The 6143-nt window shown below is 35.3% G+C and overlaps 1 pseudogene; it reads left to right on the top strand.

Annotated features, from left to right (window-relative positions):
• The first annotated feature begins 5900 nt into the window (after positions 1 to 5900).
• Positions 5901 to 6058, top strand: LOC127870548 (small nucleolar RNA snR44; annotated as a pseudogene).
• Positions 6059 to 6143: the final 85 nt, after the last annotated feature.

The following is a 6143-nucleotide window of genomic DNA, read 5'->3' on the forward strand; positions in this document are numbered from 1 at the left end:
TTATAATAATTGCTGAACTTTTGACATAACCTTTGACCTTTGATGTTTGCATATGAAGGCGTGTCAAAAAAAGTAGTCCGATTGTTACATGACGCCATCAGCATGTACTTATTCATTCTTAATATTTGTAAAATACCTTTTTTCTGTTTTTGTTGTTGTTTGTGGAATAAATGTAATACATATTGGTATCAAATTGTTTGTATTGATAAATCTGATTCAGTTTTACAATAAAACAAAACATTGTACTTAAGTCTTAGTAGCCACCACACATGACTGATATTTGAACTTCCTGTTGATCGTGATATAAAAAAAGATATCAGGCAACAGGATATCAAGCAGATATCAATGTGGTGGTATGTTTAAAAAATATATCAGGCAACGTTATATAAGGCAGATATCAATGCGGTGGTATGATAAAATGATGAGGGCTGATACTATGAAAGTAAGGGATACATACTGATGGGTGAAAGCGAAACTGCTCTGATTTGTTTTCTCATTTTTTGTATAGTTTGTTTCGCATGATCCATGCCCATCATGTACCAAACTATTTTAGTTCCATTAAATCGAATAAAAACTAAAATTGAAATTTTACATTGTCTTAAAGCTCTCAGTGAAATTATATTTATTTGTTAGTGCAAAAAGGTTTATGTTCAGTGAAGTGCAACTTTTTGCAATATTTAAATTTTCAAAATAAATACTGTTAATTGATCATTTAAGCTGCAGTCAAAACCCGATGGCTCAACTCGCTGGAACTGACAACAAAAGTTCGAGCCATCCGGAATTCGAGCCAACCGATTTCTAATAAACGTTATGTATATTAACATGAATCTGCAATTTATTTGAATCTCCAATTGAAGGGTATTAATACTGCCTAAACTCCGTAGGCTACTATTTTCTGCTTTTGAATTAATAAGAACCGAATAATATGCTTAATCCTTTACCACATAGATAAGTATTTTGAAGCATTTGTAATTCCATAGAAAGATAAATTTGATTAGATATCTTTATTACTAAATTCAACTTTTAAAGGCTTCATTTCCAACCTTTAGTTACTGATGAGCAGCAAACAGCATGAAATCTGAACAGACTGCGAGTTACTCGCAGGCTATTCTGATTTTTTTCTGCTGGTTGCAAAAGCCATTATGATATCACTTTGCATCTTATGGGGGAAAGGGTTAATAATTTTATTAAGAAATAAGTTAAAACAGTTACCCATAACCGGTTGTTGTTTTTTTGGCCCGATTTTATAGCCGAAATTCGGCTATGTTCCCAATCCCAAAAAGTATACTTTTTTCCCAAAATGTGGCAAAACATTGCAAATTTCCACCCCAAAAAATAATGTTTTTTTCTTAGAAAGAAGTGTCTTATGCGTATTTTATCTCAATTTTAATTCAATTACATCTTACAAAGTATTATATGATTTTGTTCTTTAATTTGAATGATTATAAAGAGTTATGTCAAATTTAGAGACTTTTCGTGTGGAAGAAAAAAGGTTAATGAATTTATTTTCCCAATTTCATGAAAATGCCAATAAAATTCCCAATTGCAAAGCCATGGGCTATCTTCCCAAACAATGGGAAAAAAACTAAATAAAGTCAAGCAAATATCATATAATACATGTACATGTATAGTATATCAGCCCGTTTTTACGTAGCACATTTACTGTTGCATGTTAGGAACAGCACTAAGAAACAAAACATACATAAGCATTATATACACTCCGCAGAAATATTGAAAAGCACAACATGTATTTATTTATTTGCTTGTTGTTTTTAATGCCCCGAAGGAGGGCATATAGTGATCGGACCGTCCGTCTTTCCGTCACACTTTGCATTTAGGTTTCGAAAAATGCTCATAACTTCTATGTCGCTTCAGATAGCAACTTGATGTTTGGCATGCATGTGTATCTCATGGAGCTGCACATTTTGAGTGATGAAAGGTTAAGGTCATCCTTCAAGGTCAAAGTTCAAATATGTGGCTTCAAAGCGGCGCAGACGGGCGCATTGCGTTTCTGACAAACACATCTTTTGTTTTTTTATAATGACGTGATGAATAGATACAAAGTTTTCTATTCCATCAATTTGACATAGTGCATATTGTGTTGCAGCCCTTCCAGCATTGTGTACACACCGGTCTTACTGAAAATAACGTAGTGACGTCACCATCTATGTAAAGAATGGCCCTACCTCCTAATACGGGCGACACGAATTACCTAAATATACCCAAATCTACCGAAATCTTCCCAAATTGACCTAAATCTTTGTAAAAATAATAATTATACATAATGTTTGTGTGATGGGCACTATTGTTTTGTTTAATGCTTCATCTTTACGCGTGACAATATTTTATTTCCAAATAAAATTACTTTTAATAAATATAGGTTACACACCACTTACAAACTGATTTCTGTTCTGGCCACTAGGACCCAATATCCGATACCCATTTTGTAGTCGAACTCGGCTGATATATCTTAGTAAGAATTTACTTTAAATGTGACTTCTAAAGAATTAAAAAAGCTTTCACTTTAATATGAACAAGTGACCTATTAGTTTACCTCATATAGCCCTTTAAATGAGGAAGTTTAAAACTCTGCCGATATATCATTACGTACAAATTTAAAGTGTTGGCCCAGTTTCATGAAGACTAGACTAACGATGTGACATTTAGAGCGTTCACGAGTCTTGCAAGGAAACTTGCACCACTCACTGGCTGCCATATTTTTAAAGGAGCAGACACCATTTTCGAAATCATCTCAGATATCTGAACAACGGATCTTGACCTGTTTTAATGCAGATTGGACAACACATTTACATAACCATGGTGTTCACAAGCTTTGAGTTAATCCAGTATACCTACTTTCACTTTGTAACGGAAGCTTAAAGAAAGTAGAAGGGCATATACTTTGTGTTCACTTCCCTAAATCAAACACTCAAACTAAAGTAAGATTGATACAACATTTAGCTTAATGACCATGTATACAAAATTATGTAAATCAATAGTACACAAATGCTAATAAATAACAAGTGTTATTATGTTACCTAATTCAATGCCTTTATTATTGTTTGATCCAGTTGGATGCACGTTTAAAATTATATATGCAGTTAAAGTTTTAGAATGTATTTTGGGCTTTTAATAGGGTATAATTCTTGTAGTAGTAGTAGTAGTAGTAGTAGTAGAAGTAGTAGTGGTAGTTGAAGTAGTAGTAGTAGTTGTAGTAGTAGTTGTAGTAGTAGTGGTAGTAGTAGTAGTAGTAGTAGTAGTAGTAATAGTAATAGTAGTAGTAGTAGTAGTAGTAGTAGTAGTAGTAGTAGTAGTAGTAGTAGTAGTAGTAGAAGTAGTAGTAGTAGGAGTAGGAGCAGGAGGAGGAGGAGCAGCAGCAGCAGCAGCAGAAGAAGTTGTAGTAGAAGCAGTAGCAGTTGCAGTAGTAGAAGTAATAGTAGTAGTAGTAGTAGCAGCAGCAGCAGCAGCAGTAGCAGTAGTTGTAGTAGTAGTAGAAGTAGTAGTGGTAGTAGTAGTAGTAGTAGTAGTAGTAGTAGTAGTAGTAGTAGTAGTAGTAGTAGTAGTAGTAGTAGTAGTAGTAGTAGTAGTAGTAGTTGTAGTAGTAGTAGTAGTAGTAGTAGAAGTAGTAGAAGTAGTAGTAGTAGTAGTAGTAGTAGTAGTAGTAGTAGTAGTAGTAGTAGTAGTAGTAGTAGTAGTAGTAGTAGAAGTAGTAGTAGTAGTAGTAGTAGTAGTAGTAGTAGTAGTAGTAGTAGTAGTGGTAGTGGTAGTAGTAGTAGTAGTAGTAGTAGTAGTAGTAGTAGTAGTAGTTATAGAAGTGGTACTAGTTGTTGTTGCTGTTGTCTTTGTAGTAGAAGTTGTTTTTGTTGTAGAAGTAGTATATGTAGTAGTAGTAGCAGTAGCAGTAGTAATAGTACCTACATGATCGCATACTTAGTATTTATACATAATTATACTAAAAACTATCAAGCACTGAGATCTTATAAAGCAACGCGCGCTCACGTAAGTATACCTCTTATGACAAATCAATACCGAAAAAAAAAAGAAGTATGATTGCTAAATGCCCACCGTTATGATTGAGTTTATTTCAATCATAGTTTGCATAGTATGTTTATTAGTCCACTACCGGTGAAACCGGGGGGGGGGCTTATGGTTTGCGCTCTGTGCATCAATCCGTCACACTTTTCTGTTTTAATAACTGTGCCATTTCGGTCTACGCTAAACGCCCCTACCCGCCCGATCTCAAGTTAAATTTGTACGACTTCACCATACGAATGTTACCAATTATCGAAACTTAACCCCTGTCTGTAACAACAATTGTGCTCGTTCGTTGTTAATGTTTTAATTGTCAGGCAATTGATTCCCGGCATCATTATGGCATGTTGTTTTATTTGCCGACATCGTTAATTTACATTATATTGCGCGTTTAAGATCGAAGTTGTAAGATAAAGTCCTTGAACAATTAATTCATAAAAAAGTTTCATGTTATTCTTTAATTGAATTTTTACTGGTCATCTGATTTTTTTCAGTACTTACATTTTACAATTCGCTTTTGATAATGGCACTGCGCTTTCGGTACGCGGTTATTGGCTTTTCTATGTTCTTTACGTACCTTGATTTAGCTCTATCTTACTTCTTTTTAGACATTAGTTGGTCTTTTCGACAAAATTATATAGCAACCACAGGAAGCAATATATATGTGTCTCCAAATTGATTACACAAGTAGCTTTCATTAGTTTTAATTGGTGTAGATTTGGGAAGATTAATTAGTATGTGGTGTGTAACCTATGTTTGATTTTAAGTATTTTTATTGGGAAATTACATATAGGAGGTTTTTGTGTGACGTCACAAGAGGGGTTTTCCGTTATTAAAAATAGATTGGCCGTCAACTTCACGATCGCGGATATTGTATCAGAGTAAAGGTCGTCGGATATGGTGTACGAACTGGTCCAAAACTATTCTAAACTGTCCGGGACGGTTTATAAACCGTCTGGGACGGTTTGTAAACTGTCCCGGACAGTTTACTTAACTGTCCCGGACAGTTTCTTACTTTTGAACCGCTCGTGCGTCTGTAAACTGTACCGGGCGATTTATTTTGTGAATTACAAACCGTCCGGCACAGTTTAGCAAACTGTCCGGGACGGTTTTTCCGGGAAACTGTCCGGGACGGTTTCCTAAACTGTCCCGGACGGGTTACAGGCATAAATTTTAGTACGGCATAGGTTCAGAACACTCGTAACACTTCGCATTTGTGTGCCATTTCGAAAGTGAGAATTTCCTTTTTAGTAACGTTTACTCGAGTGATTGTTCGATAATTTATCATTTGTACGCGAATATGGACAGAGCTCGGTTTTTAGAGACTTGTCGGGATGTGTTTAATTCTATTACAAGAATTTTAGAGACAAATTGGTCCCTTGAGGTGATTAACTCTTCACTGGCAAGATTGGATGCTCTGGCTAGAAATGTGAACAGAATGACCACATCATATCCCGAGTTTACACCTACTCGACAGTTTCAGGGCAGCGACTGTAAAAGAAGAAATTCGTTACCAATGTCAGAAATACTTTGTGGGCAAATACATTTATTTCGAGTACATAAAATATTCATTTTCAACTCTGGCGTTTTTGGCAGCAATGATTGATTGAATATTTTTTTTAAATCATGTTTTGTCCGAGAAAAATAGCGTCGCTCGAGATGACAACGATATTACATTACGACTTCTAAAGTAAAGCATTATTGTAAGGAGTGTTCGATTGGTTGATATAAATAATACCGTATCGGACAGTTTAAACCGTCCCGGACAGTTTACTAAACTGTCCCGGACAGTTTAAACCGTCCCGGACGGTTTATGCGCACGAACGGTCCAAAACATTCCTAAACCGTCCCGGACAGTTTGTAAACTGTCCGGGACAGTTTAGTAAACTGTCCGGGGCAGTTTAGCAAACTGTCCGGGACAGTTTACAAACCGTCCCGGACGGTTTCTAAACTGTCCCGGACAGTTTAGAATAGTTTTGGACCAGTTCGTACACCATAGTCGGAATACTTAATACTCTTAATACTTACAATTTCACAAAACAAAACTATAAATACCCGTATTCTTTTTTAAGTAAGACTTTAATAAATGATATTTCAAAAATTATAAAACA

This window comes from Dreissena polymorpha, chromosome 2 (genome assembly GCF_020536995.1).
Source record: "Dreissena polymorpha isolate Duluth1 chromosome 2, UMN_Dpol_1.0, whole genome shotgun sequence".
Taxonomy (NCBI): domain Eukaryota; kingdom Metazoa; phylum Mollusca; class Bivalvia; order Myida; family Dreissenidae; genus Dreissena; species Dreissena polymorpha.